Source organism: Macaca mulatta, chromosome 15 (genome assembly GCF_049350105.2).
Source record: "Macaca mulatta isolate MMU2019108-1 chromosome 15, T2T-MMU8v2.0, whole genome shotgun sequence".
NCBI classification, from domain to species: Eukaryota; Metazoa; Chordata; class Mammalia; order Primates; family Cercopithecidae; genus Macaca; species Macaca mulatta.
Genome location: NC_133420.1, coordinates 21,289,801 through 21,305,708, shown reverse-complemented (window position 1 = coordinate 21,305,708; position 15,908 = coordinate 21,289,801). Strand labels below are relative to the sequence as shown.

Below are 15,908 nucleotides of genomic sequence, written 5' to 3'. Positions count from 1 at the left end.
CTGGACATGAATGAGAGAAATGTAAATATTTATAACCTGGAGGCAGGGAAGGAGGGCTCCATAAAATGCTGTAAACAACATAGCAATTGCTTTTCAATAATTATAACTGTAAGTTTGATAAGAATAGCGCATATATATATATATATATATATATATATATATATATATCTCCGTGTATTGGGCAGACATCTACTTGTTTGAAATGAACCTAAAATGTCTGAAAGTTGAGTGAGATGTTTCTTAAGAAATGTTCTTGTGGTGGGCGTCAGGCACCTTATGGGGCTGGAGACCTCGGGGAATGTCAGGAAAGACAGATCTTCCCCAACCTGCTGCCCAAACCTGCTGCACCAGAGGCTTCCTGTATGGAGAGGCGCCGCCAAGGAGAGCGCAGTGCGGCTTTTCTAACCTAGGAAGGTTTTTTGTCTTATGGCAGGTTTTGCTTAACATACAGGGGACCATAGGATGGGAAACCACACCATACTATTCTCTTGTTGTATTTGTTGTTATAATCTGATTTCTATCTCCGAGTGCACAGTTTTTAACCAAAGAAAGCTTATTTTTTCCCTCTTGAAGAAAACGACATAATAAAATTAAGCAAATACCTATTAAAACTGGCATATAATAAAACCAAAAAATCTCAAACACCCCATGAACGCAGGGTGAGCCACCATGCAGAAACGCCGCAAAGCCACACAGTGCGGTGAGCTGTGGGGTAGGATTGCTTTCCTCTTTAGGACCTAGACAGATTGGCTCACTGACATCTTCATTTATCCATCAGCATTAGGCTGACTATAAAAGTGAAGGGGGCACACAATTGTCCCAGGACAGAAGCCTTAACCTGGATCTGTCCGGGCAGACTGGGGTGCATTGGCCACTCTGCCTTCAGCATTTTTTTTTTTCAGTTTTCTTTTTGATTACTGGAAAAGCCAGCTTATTGCCCTCCACAGCTGTTCGCTTTTTAAAATACCAGCCCCCCTTTCAGGATGTTTGACACCAGGAAAGATGTCGTTGTGGTCAAGTCAGTGTCCATCATCTCGTCAGTTTGGATCATGGCCCCTTGTACAGAGAGAAGGAGGATTTTATCTGTAACTCAGAACCGTGGGTGAGCCATGTAGCTCTGACATTGGAGTAGGAAAGCACAAAGCAATTAAAAATAATTAATGATTTCTGAATATCAGCCTTCTCCATGCAGTTTTAATCTAGTCCTCATTTAAATTGGAAGATGGACATTTAATTATCAGTATTATGAAATTCATGATTTATATATTTCATCCAATTGGATAAAATTTCTGCCACCAGCTTTTCATCTTATGATGAAAAAAATGTGTATCTTACAATGTGATCATTTAAAAACTCATCTACAGCATACCAAACAATTCCAAACATATTTTCCTTTCATTTGCAGTGATTACATGATTTCTGTCTCTCAATTAGGAAAAAAAAAAAAAAACTCACCCGGAAAATTGAGAATAAATTTAATACTTTAATGATCAGAAAGCACTGCAGGGTTGGGAAAAGGAAGGGTAAAAGACTCAAAACAATAGGGTACTTGAGAAGCACTGTTCTCTCCTGTGTCAGGTGTGCTGACACAACTGTTTGGCATGTTGTAATGTTCATGGTTTGATGCTGCAGAATTTGCATCCACATTCTGGGTGTGCCTGTGGTTCTCCTTTTCCCTGTGCTAGGGTGAGGGTGTGGGCTGAGTGAGCGTGCTCCTGATAACCAGCAAGGAGGGAAAGGGCCGCTGTCTTCTGGTGCAAGCCCCTGAGTAGTGTTAGCCTCTGCTTTCACAGGTGTCCCTGTGGCCTTTCAGTGGATATGTTCTCGTGGCTCGGGGTGGCATTGCATTTCCGACCCCGGCTTCCCTGAGGTTCTTCACGCCACAGAGGATTTTCATAAACCCCGACAACTGGCTCAATTGGTAGTGGGTGAGCGTATGGGAAGGTGGGCCAGGATCTGAGACAGGAACATCCGTTTGGCACAGCCACTGATAATAGCATATGGGAAAATTCCCGAATGAAGTGAAAAGGTATTTATAATAATTGTGCTTGAACCAAGGAGGAAAGAAGTCATTTTAAAGGCAGATACATTTTTATCATCACCTATAAGAACCATTTTTATCATCCCCTATAAGAACCCTTATCTATCCATCTCCTCTTGCCCTGACTGACAACAAAATCAAGTATAAAGAAAAATAGAATAAGAAAAAGAAGAAATGAATGGGAACGGATGGGGAATTGATCACATGGTGTATTTGTATATCCTGATGTAAAAGGTGCGGCTGACAGGTGGCCAGGTTTGCTCTGTACACAACCATGTGTGTGCTGTCAGGCGCACGCACGCTGCCTTGTTTCGATTGATGAATTGCCTGCTTTCTTGATTAAACCTTCCGTCACTTAAGAAACAAAAAGCCTGTGTTTAGATGGCAGAGTGGGACATGTCAAAAAAATCTGTCTCCTTTACCTTTGTGCAGATGTTGGGCACAGACTGTAACATGTATTATTAAAATGAATGTGGCATTTACTGTGCATTATTCCTTTCCTGGGAGAAAGGACTGTAAATTATATGCTAATAATAAGCTTTAACCCTTTCGAAATGCAAAAGATTTAAGAGTGCAAATATTCATGTAGGCCTGGCTAATTGGATGTGCTTTTCTACATCCACCATGGTGGCTGTGTCACTGAAGTTAATGAACAGCGTGTGCAGGCAGACACACAGGGCACTTGGGGAACTCCTGCCTCCTGGAGGTTTTCTGTAGTGCGAGTGCCTCCTCTAGGACTTCACAGAGAGACAGACCCTGAGAACGCTGAGCTGGGCTCTGGGTCATCTTATTCCAGGTGAAGTCCGTGGTCAGGATCAGCTCCCCAGCAGGTCCTCTGGAGCTGAGTGTTAAGCGTGGTCCTCTCTTCGCACGCCTGCATTCTCACTTATGGGGCTGGCCCTGGGCCTTCTGGGCTGCAGCCTGGCAGGTATCAGGCTTTGGTGCCCAGCCCTTACTTGACTGTCTTCCTTGACCAGGCTTTTCTATAGCCTCAGCCCGGTTGTTCAGGTAGCCGACTCATCTCTCCAAAGACCTCCTTGGGCCCCTTGCTCCTCAGATCACACCTTTGTGCCCTGCCACAGCCTGACTGCATTCATTCAGACCTCAGACCTCACCTGCCTGGTGTTGGGGCTGTGGACAACCAGCCCCACTCGTGTCCCACCAGCCTGGGTCGCTCCCTGTGTCCTCCTTGCCTTTGTCTTGCGCTATGCTTGCCCTGCCTGCCACTCCAGCAACTCAGATTTCACCACCTTCACTTCTCTCTGTCCCTGGCTCTGGCTCTGAAGGCGGTTCCCAAGCTGCTTCTCCACCAGGCTTTTCTGATTCCCCTCCCGCTACTGACGCTGTCTCCTGGTTTACCCCACACTACTCTGTGTTGGAGAGTTTTCACCTGTGAGCACCTTGAGAGGGCAGAGACCATATTTAGAGAGGGTAGAGGCTCCTCTCTCTCTTTTTTTTTTTTTTTTAATTGAGGAGGTTATAGTAAACAAAGGCAAAGACAAGAGCAAGATTGTTCACTCCATTCACTCATCAGTCACCGAGAGCTGCCCTGTCCTGTGCTCCTGAGGGCAAGCCTGCTGAACTGACAGGGCATTTGGGGTTGGAAGCACAGGGTCAGAATCTTGACTCTGACACGTACTAGCCATCATACAGTGCTGCTGTGAGCAGTTGCCAAGGTTGTACACTGCACAGAATATGTGAATAGCATCCCCTAGAGCTGTACAAGGACCCTGCACAATGCTACTTTGGGCAATGCTAGTATTCATACCTTTAAAACAATGCAGTAATGCCCGTTTCCTTCCTGGATTGTTGTGAAGATCTAGGGTATGTAAGAACATTTTATAAACCAGGAAGCAGTGTAGGAATGTCACTTCTCTCCATATTGACCTCCCCTGTGGGGATGTGATCCAAGAAAGAGCCCAAAGATTTGTTGAGAATTATCACATGGGACACGCTGGCTTGGGTCCAGCAAGGACTTCATCTTCTTAGCCGTGTGCTCCCTTGTATAATTTTGATCTATAAGATTACTTCTCAGAGTGCTCAGAGGAAATTTCTTCCTCAGTCCAGAGAAACTTGCAATAAAAGGCTCTCTGGCATGGCTCAGCTCAGTACCCCCTGGAAGCCGAGACATTCTGTCACGCATCACCACTTAGAAGTGGGCTATTTTCCGTGGCAAGCAGCCCATGATCCCTTTCTCAAGAAGGTGACAGAATGATGGCTTGGGGGCAGGAAGGAGAGAAGTGCTAGGCAGCGTGAGGCTGTGACTTCTATAAAATCTTCCAAGGTACCTTTGGTTTTTTGGAGGAAAAGTGCCTGGGGGGCTGATTTCTGCTCTAGGCTTTCATTTCTGCTTTTCCTGTGCCCCATGGGTAGGAAGAAGTTAAGACTTTTTCCAGTTAAGTCATCATGAAAAATAAAAATATTACTAGGTGACAGATACTTCAGTGCTCTTAAATAGGCAGCCACCTTCCCACTGTGCTTTCCTTCTCTTTTTGGTTTTTAAGCATGGCAGAGCTTAGGCAGCACGGGTTTAATGGGCCACATCCCCTTCTTAACTTGGAAAAGGCTTAAATCTGTGGTCGAGGCAGCCGAGGGCAGCTGGATGAAGCAGGGCGGGAGCCCAAACAGCTGGATGCAGGCCTGTCTCTCCCACCTACTGGCTGAGTGAGGCCAGCAGAGCACCCAGCCTTTCTGGATCTAAATTCCACGTCTCTCCGTATCAGCAATTGCAGTAACAACATTGATCATTTGAACATCGCAATAGTCGGCTCATTCTTATAGGACGCTTCCTGTGCACCAGGCATTGTCTGGTGCCGAAGGTGGAGGTGGTAGTGCCCACCTCCCGGGACTTAAAGCTGTGTGGGAAGGAGCCTTGTATGTTCCGCAGCCCGAGATGCCCCAGGCCTCACAGTGGCCAGCAAATGTGCATTTACTGGCCCTGGACTTCACAGGCATTCTGTCCGAACGCTGCCTTGACTGTAACGTTCCTAAACACACGAACACGGAAAAACCAACTTTCTGACACCTTTCTCCCTGTATGTTTATCTTCTTTGTCTAGTTTTTCAGCAGAAATATGCGCCCATGTGCCCCTGATAATTCCCTTCCTTAGAGACAGCACAATTGTAGACCTGGCCAGAGAAATGCTGAAGACAAAGGGAACCCCTTGAGCCCAGCCCGTCACCTGCTCTTAACACTACTTCAGAGGTTTAATCTGGAGTGAAGGAAGTAGGGTGGTGACCAGACACTCCTGCCTAGAGGCAGCTTATACCAAATTAGCCTTTCGTTTCTTTCTCTACCTCTGTCTCTCTCAAAATAGTAAACTGTCAGCTGAGAGGGGAGAATGATGAAGGCAGCTTCTTTCATTGAAACACATTTAGGGAGCTAAAGTAGTTTTTGCTTTATTAAAATGGATTGAATTAATTAAATGAATTTACTGAATAATACCCAGGCTTCCTCTTACTTACCCTGCGTAAGGTGTGTCATATGCACTTGCCATGCATTGTGTTACTTAATCCCAACAAATCCTTACCAAGAAAACATTTTACAGATGGGGAAACTGAGGTCTTGAGAGCTTGTGATCAGCTCAAAGTTACAACCGTGATACATGGCAGGGCTTGAGATTCAGACCCAGGTCTCTTTGACTGCAGACACTGAGCTCGAAACCACGGTACCGAGGATGCTTCTTTAGTGCAGGTTGCGTGTGACCATTTCCCTCCCCTCATCAAACTGAAGGTTGGAAATGGCACACAGACCTGGCGTGAATCGTGCTAGGACTCACTTAGTGTACTGGGCCTCAGCACTGTTTACACTCTCACCTGGGCCCCTGGATGATCATCTCTGGGACCTCATCAGAGTGAGGCCTTTGACACTTGGCTGATGGCAGTGCCGGATCCAAAGGACAAAAGGAATAGGGGGTGTGGCTCCCATCACTCTTGTTGGGCAAAACGGTGAAGGTGGGGAGGGCAGGGTCTCTTTACTTAAAGTTAAGTGACCTTGGGCAAGGAACTGAACCCTTCTGTGCCTTTGTCTCCTTACCTGTAAAATGGGGGTGATGGTGACTTATGGTGAGGCTTAGAACCATGCCTGGGACACAGAAAGTGCTATTGATGTACTGCTGTGATTGTTGGTATCCACAGCCCTGCCCTCCCAACCCCTTCTCAGATCCTTTCCCAGCCAGGAAAGGGGATATACCAGGTACCTCAAAGAACCTCTGCCTTCATAGTGGGGGCTGCACTGGCCTTGCTGCTGTAAACCTATGTCTGGGGGAACCCTGCGCACTGGGATGTCTGTACGTGATGGCCTTCTCTTAGCCTATAGTGATGGTGGGCAGCCCAAGCCCATCGTTTCACTTACTGGGCCTGAACCCCGAGTTTTCTTCTCCCCTACTCTAGCTCTCCTGTTCCGTGAGTCTCCGCACCCTGCCCATGGGCAGAGCTCTAGTTTGAACTCGTAGTCACCTGTGTGCTGCCCTGCCTTTCCTGCTTGCAAGCATCGTTCTCTAGATTAGGCCTCCTAAAAGCCATCCTCTCCTAAACCCGAGCCCAAGGTTACTGAGCCAGTACAGCCTGTGAGCTTTCCCTGTGAGTGCTCCAGAATAACCCTCACCTGTGAGCCAGTCAGTCCCAGCCCCAGCTTCCACTCCTGCCTGCTTCCAGCCCTCTGTGTCCTCCAGCTTCCAGCGTTGCCGAGCTCCCTTGCTCAAGCATCTCTGAGTTAGGACAATAGTGGCAGGGCACTGGATTCTGGGTTGGGGTATTTAAACTCTCGATGGCCTGCTAAGGACGGACACAGGCGGTGCCAGAACTTGGGGAGCAGCTGGACAGTCGCACAAGCTTTGGTGATGAGATTTATCTTTCAACTCTTACACAGTATGAGGGTCCCCGTTTTGTGTCAGAACAAATGCATGTAACTGTTGACATTAGGACAAAAGAAATTCTGATCTTTCTTAGAACAGCGAAGCCACCTGTCTTGTTTGGACGGAGTACCTGCATCCATCCCCTGTCACACAGTTGGTGTTTGTGCCCCGAATACTGAATTGCTTTTTCCCTCTTTATTAATGGCCAGTGATGGTCCTAAATGCATTTATGTTTTAAAAAAAAAAAAAAAATCTTTAGTCCTGCAGCCTGGAGTTTGGATGGAATATATTTATCACCTATCCCAGAGAATGAGGCTCCTGATTCCCCAGATTTGTCTTACAATTGTCTCTAAGACAATGAATGATGCAGCACTCTCCTCCAAGGTTGAGATCCTTTGTTAGAGAGCAGTTCCTTACGCCTGACTTGTTTTATAGCATGAACGATCTCATGATCCACTGGCGAGGCAACATCCATAATTTTGAATGAGAGAGTAAAGCTTGCCTCGGTGGCCCTAAGCATTGCTTCTGGTGACACACTTAGAAGTCCTTAATCGCTTGCTACCTAGAGGCAATAAACGCACCCGTCTTTATGTTTCATCGACTGTGTGTTTACCTGAAATATGCCCTGCGTAGCAAAACGCCAGTTTCACTCCTGTGAGAAGGTGCTTGGCTCATGAATTACACGGCCCTCACTCACCCCTATTTTGCCAAAGGTGGTTGTGCCTTTTGTAGGCCCAAGACGTAACTTCTTTGGCCGGGAAACCCCTTGGCTATTTATGCTTCTTGTAAAACTCTGGCCATCTGCTTGGTTTCCAAGTTCTAAGAAAGGAGATCCACCTCTGGTCATCATGTGGAGTTCAGGGTTTGTTCTGGAGGGTGGGATGATGACGTCTCCTTCACTGGTGTGTGCCTGATGCCCATCCCAGGGCCTGGCGTACAGGAGACGTTGCATGACACTTGATGTTTCATTAATTCTGAGAGGACCTGGGTCTTAGAACCAGTTCACCCTTTTGTTTCCCACCCTTTCCAGCTACATTACTTTAGACAGTTTATAGAACATTTCAGTCTGTTTTCTTTTTTTTGAAATTTTGAATTGTATTTTCTCTTCTGAATTTGAGGATTAGAAATAATGTACATGAAATACCTAGGGCCTAGTACCAAGTGGGCACTCCAGAAACAGAAGCTGCTATAACTGCCATACTGTTATTCCAGGGAATTGCTGCCTATTATATCAGAAAGCACTGGTCTCATTCACCCTGCAGTGTGACCCCACCTAAAAGTCCAGCCGGGGATGGAGAGGGTGCAGCTGACAAAGGGAGCTCATGCATGGTGGGACCCGGCATGGCTCAGGGAACCTTTGGCGTAATAGAAGGCAAACCGTCCCTTCTGGTTCAGAAATTTGTAATTGCTGGAGATGTTATCTTGCTACTGGGTAAAATGATTTTAAAGAGAGAACTCAACATTTAAATCAGCCTCAATTTTCCGTGTTCCTTTTCATCAAGTCAGCTCTGGTTTGAGAGGGATAATATCGGCACTCAACCCTTTAAATTATTTTCCTTCTTTCCCTTTCTTTTTCTTTCTCTTTGGCCTTGGCTCCTTCCTTTCCAACCACTCTCCGCCCAGAACCTCTTATTTTAGCAAAAAAAAAAAAAAAAGTTTCTTTCCTTGCTCTAGAATCACACCACCCACTGAGCACATCATCTGGAAGTCCCCTGTCCCCAAGCTCACTTGCTGCCAGGCCAGCGGCCCCCAGAGGCTCGAAGGCCACAGGGGCACACCGTCTTTTCTCAGGGTTGGAGAGAGTAGATTACATAACATCCTCAGATGTCCCGTCTCATGGCAGGTCACTGCCACCATAAAGAGTATGGCTGTAGATGCTGGGGGACTGCTGCTTTCTTCAGGCTACATTTTCTAAAAAGATATCATACCTTTTCTTTGGATTTAATGAGGACAGACATTTTAATCAGAGGTTAGTCATTTATTTTTGCAAACTATTGTTTTGATTCATCATTTTTGCAGATAATTAAATGGTTCAGTTGGCACAGTATGTCTACTTTATTAAAACAGGTAATTTTGGGGAAAAAAAGAGATGCTGTTTTTTGGATCACTGCACAAGAATTGCTTTTATCTTCATCTTTGAGCATAGTTTCTGGTTATTTTGCCAGGAGGCTGTCTTGTGTTCAGACGTTTGGTGTCCTTTCTGGTCTGGAGGGGCTTGCCCTTTGATGATTGGGATGTTAGCAGATACGCCCTTTGAAATGGGAAAAATGGGAACTGAAGAGTAAATTCTGTGCAGCCACCTTTTAGGAACACTGTTCGGTTTTAATTGGATTGGGAAAAAGAACCTACAAGTTATGAACTTTGCAGAGCAGCAGTTCTTATGCTAAAAACAGATTAATTGTAGCCCTCGCAGTGGGTGGAGTTTCAAAGTCAATTACTGCTTGTCCTATTATAATTTACACACATAGGATTTGAAAAAGTCTGCCACTTAGTATAAAAGTGAAAAGGTTACGTGTACTAGTTTGAGTATACCTATGCCTCTTCATTTGTAAATGCCTGTTCATGTGTAAATGCTTCAGCTACGTGTATGTGTATGGATATGCAACTCGTAGCTGTGGAACTGTAACTACATCTGTGGGCAAGATTCCTTATGAAGAGGAACCTTTAAGGTCTGGTTCTTTAAATCTGTAGTGGCTCAGCATATAGTCCTTTGTCTGGCAGTCCAATCCGCTTGTGGGCACAGTAGGTGGCCCCTGGAGAGCCTAAGGGGCACTCCACTCATGGGTCATGAACTAGTAAGGGAATAGCCCTTCAGGGGTCAATTTTTTAAAAACAAACTGCTCACAACATTTGCTTTCTTTAATTTTTTCCATGTTTGTGTCCCGCATCAGTTAATTTACTCATTAAATGGATTTATTTTAGATGGACCAATTAAAACTTTGGAAGCTTATTTTTTTGCTGAGCAGAGCAGACCTCTGAAAATACAATTTATAACATGGCTTCTGCCCTTCCACCGAGAGCTGTCTTATGGTACTGTAACCTCTGGTGCTTGTAGAAGTACAAAATTGCTGTTCTTTGTCCTCCAGCTCTGGGGCCGAGCTGCCGTGTGAGTGAGTTTCTCGAGCCTTCCCATTGTTTTAGGGTGAACAAGCAAGTCTGAAAAGTCCAGCCCAGCCCAGGAGTGGCATGCTGTATTTGTTTGCTTGCATAAACTCCATAGTTTAATTTTTTTTAATAGGAAGCTGCTATGTAGTTCGGATATTTAAACAGTTATTAACCGAATGACAATTAACAGATTGCATAGACAGATTTTCTTTTGAAAAGCTCTGAAATTGAGTACAGTTTGCAAAACTATCACGGCATAGTAATGACAATGAATTTTGATTTCCCGGAACTGATATTAGACTCCTTATTAAACTATGTGCATCTGCTTTTAATTTACTCCAAATAATTGGAAAATGCAATGAAGCTTTCCAATTAAAGCACGGCTTTATGCTGTTTAATAATACCCCCATAATATTATAGCTTATGAAGTGACAGGTGAGTTGGTGTATGAATAAAACATAAAGGCAGCAATAAGGGACAGAAAACCGGAGACAGTTGTGGGGATTTTAAATGCTGGATGTAATTTGCATATATTAATCTCTTCTTTTCAGCCTTATCAGGCGTTCTTCAGTATTTGAAGTTAAAATAGCGTTGACAGGCGGGAGTACGCTTAGTTTTTTCAAGGATTTATTACTTGTATAATTTCTGATCTTTAATAAGCAGATATGACTGATCCTCATAGTTCTATAGAAATCAGTTAATTGTTCCAGATGGCGTGTACTGATTATGCAAAATTACTTTTCACACCATTTTTTTTGTGATGGAGTTTGGAGTAAAATTAAATTTTTTATAGCCTTCTTATCATGCTGTTTTACAGTGGTTTTTCCACAGAAGTTGAATTTAATCTATATTACATTGACCAGCACAGTTATTCTAATGTAGCATTTTGTGATTTGACAAAGAATAATAGAACACATTGCTCATTGTTCATTACTGTGTCCCTAATAAAAAGGAACTCCTGTGTATAGAACATAGCTGTTATTTATGAAGAATGCGTAATTCATACAGTTAAAAATGCAAAATTATATTATGAAGTAGTTCCTTTTGAGGAGAGAATATCTGGGAAAAGCAAATGGAAATAGGCTTGTAGCTACAGATTTTACATGCTAAGGGAGGAGCCTTCTTTTAATGACCGGCGTGTTTAAGTTGTGCTACTTTCTCCTTTGAAGACGGAAAAACCCAGATAATCTCATTCTATTAAGAGAGGTGTCACTGGTTGACTTGTCTTGATTTACATAATCCCAAAAGTCTTTCATAATTGAATAGCATTTCTAAAAGGTGGTTACACTTTAGTGTAAAGTATCCCAAAAAAAAGTCCAAAAGGCGTCAATGAGAATTCATCTCTAACATTTTCCAAAGTGTCTGTTTATCACCAAGGCCCTTGTGTTGGTGTCGGATCCAAGTCCAGGTGGTGTGTGCCCCTAGGTAACATTTGTGTAGGCTGATCCTCGTCCAGGTTCTCAGATAACACTCTCTCTATGGCTCAGCTACTAGTGGGATGTGAAGTACTCAGCCGACTCACTCCAAAATGGGACTGAGGGGCTGTCACCTTGATGCAGGAGTGGATGCAGTTTCCTTCCTTTGGGAGGACCTCTTCCCAGAGCACAGCGGGGTAGGGGTCGGGGGAGAAAGCTCTCTGTTGCATCAGAAATCCTGTTTGGATGTGCGGTATTTTAAATATAGCAATAAATCTATATAAAAATATTTCTATGTATACAGTCTGAAGGTTCACCTGTCTACAAAAGCGCCCATCATGTATTAAGTCTTATCAGGACTTGTGTAGACTTGGGACATATCTTTCTATTTTAAGGAGAGTCGAATCCCATGTATGATACTCACTCGATTGCTACAGGGTCCATCTGCTTGCTCCCGATACTTCTGGTCCCCCTCATCAGCCATTCCACAGGCTTGAGAACGCATCTTTGTTTGAACAGACTTGAGGAGGATTTGGATCTGTTTAAAGGGTTCGATTCCCTTGGCCCTGGGGGAATCAGACTTTTTTAAATATACTTCTACCAGCAACACTGATTGCTCTTCATACAGGGGGCCCTGGAGTGGAAGCAGGCCTGCATTGATGCCTCTGAGCAGGCTCTGGGGAAACAAAGACAAGCCACAGAAAGTAGCAGACCTGGGAGCTCTGAGAGCGCTGGGCAGGGAGCTCACAGGGTCCGCTGGGGGTGGGGGCGCTGGGCAGGGAGCGCAGGGTCCGCTGGGGGTGGGGGCACTGGGCACAGGGTGAGAGTTGCCCTCTGGGAGTCTGGGGTCTCCACAGGGACCTGAAACACAGATTCTGTTAGAAACCCAGATGTTAGCACTGCCAGTGCCGCACAGTACCGTGTACATTGTACTATATTCTGGTCTTCAGAATATTTTTGGTTAACTCTATTTTGTATCTATTCTGGTCTTGAAGGACATTTCACAGTAAGGTAATATATTTGGCTCCTAATAGTACTAGAATGACTAATTAAACCGAACATGAAGAAATGTGACTCCGAGCCTAGCGCACGCTCACATGTACAGTACCAACTCAATTCTGTATTCACTTTACCTCCAGAACTTCAGAAACTTGAAACCTTTCACATACCCTCTTCTGTAAACTCAAAATGTATTTTTGTGAAAATGAAAACTATATGAAAAAGAGAATGCATAAATCAGAGATGATTAAAAATATTTGTTCTAATGCAGTAATAATTTGGTAGTAATGCTTTCATCAGTATAGCTTAAGGCTACATTAAGTGGACAGACTTTATATGGATTCTCTAATTTTAATCTTCAAAATGCTATCTAATGTCTCATTAAGACTTGCATATAATGTATCTTAAGTACAGTCATTAAATATAGTTTAGGGAGATTTATGTTCAGATATTGCTTAAAGATGTTTTAATAGGCCCATTTACTCTGATGATATTAATGAGCTCTTAATACAGACTAAGCTTCTAAAACTAGTGGTAAAGACTCCCAGCCTGAACACAACAACTTGGAATTAATGCCTGGTTTGGACAGATGCCTGAGGGTTAGTCCTGCAGACACTCCAGGGTCAGCACCAGCCCCTTGCTGGATGGAGCCTTGTGTTTCAGAAAGGGGCCTCCTGTAATGGGGTCTGGCTGCTGACTCCAGAGCATCCATTCTTCGGCCAGCCTGAGTACAGTCCTTTTTCCTCCCCCAAACTGTGCAAAGGACATGTGCTAACTAGGCCGAAGTACCCCTCCAAGGTCATTTGAGAGGCATTGACAGCCGTGGCGGTGGCACTGGGGCCTATGAGGGGTTAAAGGAGGCTGTTGCTGAACTTCCCGTGGAAGCATCTGCCAGGTAAGGTGTGCACAGTCTGGCATCGTTATGTGGAACAGCTTCCCTCTGCCATGAGTGAACTGTAAAAGGTCACATGGGCGTGCTTTCATCTTTCAGGCATTCGTCGTAGCTGAAATATACATAATAAAGTAGTCCTGCTAATTCCAAATCAGAAAGAAAAAAAAGCCCAACAGGAACCTCCGCGAGCCCCTCACACACACGCACAGTTGTTCCCCAGGCCCCACTTTTAAATGCGTAGCAAAAAAATCTCTGTTTTGGTATTTCCCTCTTTCAGAGAAATATTGAAAAGTACACTTTTTTTGGTTTCAATTATTTTAAGGGAGGAAAAAAAAGAACCCGTGAGTTCAGAGACTTTTCTAATTACTAAATTGGTTTGTTATAAAAAGATAATAGCAAATTTCTTCTTTTCATAATTGGACATTTCTTCCCTGTAGGCTAATGCAGGCACAGCCCGTGCATGCACAATAAGTTGTGCTTTTGAAAAGCCATAACTAGCTAATAACAGCTACAGTGTCATCAGAGAGTAATGGTGTGCTGATTAGCATAATTAATGACAAATGGTGGTGCGGAATTGGTGGATTGGTTTAGCGGATGATGAATGCGGCGGGGCCTGGGCTGGGGCCTGCCAACTAGGCCTCGCTGGCTGTCAGCCCTTCTGTTCTCCCGATGCAGCCCTCATTAGTCACGATGGGAGGTGCCAGTTTGTATTCTGTTTGGAGCACAGAAAACTTAATAATCCAAGCAAATGTGGCTATCCCTTTTTCCTCTGTATTTACTCACAAAACCCTCTCACTCATTCCCATTGTGGCTGAACCATTAAGACACAGCTATTTCCAGATTCCTCTGTGAGGCTTGAAGGCAAAACAAAAGGGAGCGTAATAGAGAGAGGCGCGTATCTCAGAGCTTTCATCTGACCGTCGATGAATTTACTCTCACTAGGAAGACTTCTGTTGGGTGAACCCTGTTTATCTGTGTACTTTATAAGGGGAAAAGAGATGAACTCAGTAAGCGATACATTCTGTCCTAAAGCAAGACTAGCACATTTATCTTTGACTTGATTAATCAGACCTAATTTGCATTCGCAAATGAGACTGATAAAAATGGATTTACCTTTTAACCTTTAGAGGAGGAAAGGTATTTCTCTGCAAGATTTCTGGGGCTATCGTTTCTTAACCGATAAGAAGCCACTCCTTTATCAATAAAGATGAAAATCCGTAATTTGCATTAGTGAATGGGACTAATTATTATATAGTTAATTAGCATCTGGAAATGAGGATTATCTTAATTACAAAGCACAATTTCCCTAATAGCTACAAAACTGTAAGTTTGATCCATGTGGAAATTGGTAACTATTATTATGTAATTAGTGATAACATTAATAGTGCAGAATATTTAGGTGTGATTTGCATATGCAAATGTGATATACCTGAGCCAAACAAGTGGACCATTAATAATTAGAGCATGATGTAGCTGACTGAAAGTTCTAGATAGTTGAATGGTACCTGTTACGCAGAATATCTAAATTAGATAGTAGAGTCAGCAAGGACCTTTTATATTTAGGTGGTCAGGGTGGGTTTTGCTTTAAGAATTAGTAGCTGCTGGGTTTAATAATGAAGCTAACTGCTTAGAGAAATAGCTAGCCCATAATCATCTCCTTGACTTTGATTTTTTCATGCTTCCCTGTATCCCTTGAATCCGAGATGTACTGTCCCTATGTACTTTCCCAATTCTGAATTTTGGATCTGTCTTACAATTGATGTGTACTTTTAAAGCAGTAACACACATGAGCATAGTGAATAATGAAATTGATGATGCAGCTTACAGTTCTTCAGGGGAAAATCAGACCTTTCTGAATTTTATCCACAGGGCCCTAGAGGCTCCTCCCATCAGAACTGGTTCTTTGTATCTTCTGGGGTTCTATCTACTTCCTCCCTCAGACTGACGCATGCTTCCCAAAGCCATGTACTCATGGTGGGGTGGATTTTAGAGTAGGCATGGATGGCCTTTTAAAAAATATCATTCATAATATCTTGTCAGTGGATATCATTGTTCAGAATGGGACTAAAGTCAGTGTATTGATCAGTCTTTGCTCAGTTATCATGCCAGTAACAAACACCCCTCCAGATCACAGTGGCTTACAGTATCACCATTTTGTAACATGGAACTTGGAACTTGAGTGACATGTATCACCGTGTCTTTGCTCTCTGGGACCCAGGCTGAAAGAGCAGCTCCCGTCTGTAACTTGCTATTTTTATAGTAGAGGGAAGAGTGAGACGTGGAAGAAACACTCAGTGGCTCTTAAAGCTTCTGGCCATAGTGGCAAGGCGTACAGCTGCCAACATGAGTGGGGCAGAAATGTATCCTCTTCCCCCAGCGTGCCTTTCACATGGCAGTGGGCAGATGGTCATACTCTTACAGGCAAGTGGGAACACAAACTCGGGGATGGTGACACTACCCACTGGAGGAAGCTATTTTGAGTTTAACAAGTGAGTGTTTGCTATAAAAATATAAAGTCAGTAATTATACTGGAAAAAAAAAATCAGTGAATCTGAGACATCAGACACCTTCCTAGAGTCTAGAAAACCCTGGCCGATAGTG

At 43.9% G+C, this 15,908-nt stretch overlaps 1 protein-coding gene and 1 long non-coding RNA gene across 11 annotated transcripts in view; one reads left to right on the top strand and one right to left on the bottom strand.

Annotated features, from left to right (window-relative positions):
- Positions 1 to 15,908, top strand: part of MVB12B (multivesicular body subunit 12B) — a 181,442-nt gene that overhangs the window by 101,528 nt on the left and 64,006 nt on the right. The gene's annotated exons all lie outside the window — the stretch shown is intronic.
- Positions 4,839 to 7,149, bottom strand: LOC144335116 (uncharacterized). The gene is made up of 2 exons (XR_013405562.1): positions 6,193 to 7,149; positions 4,839 to 5,565 (listed from the first exon to the last, which is right to left on the bottom strand). It is a non-coding gene; the product is annotated as an uncharacterized LOC144335116 (long non-coding RNA).